Genomic DNA, 1519 nt, shown 5'->3' with positions numbered 1-1519 from the left:
CAGCGCGGCACGGGTCGCCCAGGCCCACTCCGACTGCCCAACTCCGCCCAACCTCTGCGGAGTGTGATCTGACTTTTCGTTTTCACCGGTGCATTGATAGGTTGAATTGTTTTGGTCTTGTGCATCTCACCCTGCCTTTGTGCGGCGGGGACACCACCGGAGCCACGCAATCCGCTAGGCCACAACCGCTCGAGGATTACGCCTACGCGAATTGGCCTCGGAGGAGCCTGTCGCGGGCCCCAGCAGAACGCAAGGCCATCTAGTTTTACCACCAAACGAAAACTTGGAGACCAGCGAGGACAATGCTTTCTCTTGTGTGCACAAATGTTATTGTATTCTCAGTAAGTGTGCCTATTGTTTTTTTTTTCAATGTACAGTTTACAATGTACTGCTTACAGTTTACAATGCACTGTTAAGTGATAGGCAAATATGTCTACTTAGCACGGCTAGTACCGTACCCGCAGATCCGGACCATGAGAGGGAAATAACTAAGACAATAAGATTGGGATGGAGCGCATTTGGCAAGTACCCGCCCATTATGCCTAGCAGCTTACCCCTTACCGGTATCGCTCAAGAGAAATTTTTATAACAGTTGCAGTTGAGATAGTTTGGGGAAATAACAATATTTTAAATATGAAAACAAGGTTTGAAAATTTAGGTAAATACAAATCAAATTTATAAAATACAGATAAGAAAATACAAAATGAAAAATAAGGAAACAAAAGACCTCAACAACGCGGACGCTTCGCATTTCTTCAGCGCAGATTGTGCATTGCTGTCAACGTTTTGAAGCAGAACTTTGTAGCCACGCATACAATGTGACAGATTTCGGTATGCTAACGAACCTGAGTGAGATAAATGTAGAAGTACGGAAATAGAGAATAACAAGTAGTAATGGGCATGTAAGTACGTGAACGAGAAATCGACCAGTTTCGTCAGTGCCTGAAGGTACCGTTTTTGTGTGTAGTAGTCGATGCGGACGTTACGCTCCTGTAAACAGAAAATAAAGCAGTAAAACTGTGAGGGAATTATAAATGTGACGAAATGCGCAATCATAGAGATGACCCACTATATTAGACAATGTCGCACGGCTTCAAGAATAAGAATAGCCACTAAAAACACTATGTACGTACAGTCTTAGTCAAATATCCTCAAGCCAAATAATTTTATTGTCAGCCGTAAAATGAAGCCGTCACGAGCGATTCAAGACTAAAGGGCCGTTTAATAACGTGAGATATATTCTTAATCTCTTTCCATGATATGAAATTATTTCGTAGCGTTCGAAATGCCGTTTAATCTTTGTTGCTGTCGTTATGGCTCCATGTTGAGGCTTAGATGAAACTCCTTTGGCTTTAGACGTTTTGAACATGACTGCGCATATACGATCTTAGCGATGCTACGCAAGTACGCAATGGCATATTTCGCCTCATTTCCAGCAGGTGTTTGTTTTTCTTATTGATCATTTGCATGAGAACGGAACTGAGCTAGGACATAAAATATATAAAATCCCAACACATGC

This window comes from Amblyomma maculatum, chromosome 2 (assembly GCF_055883805.1).
Source record: "Amblyomma maculatum isolate TAMU_Amacu chromosome 2, ASM5588380v1, whole genome shotgun sequence".
Taxonomy (NCBI): domain Eukaryota; kingdom Metazoa; phylum Arthropoda; class Arachnida; order Ixodida; family Ixodidae; genus Amblyomma; species Amblyomma maculatum.
This window is presented reverse-complemented; position numbering follows the sequence as displayed.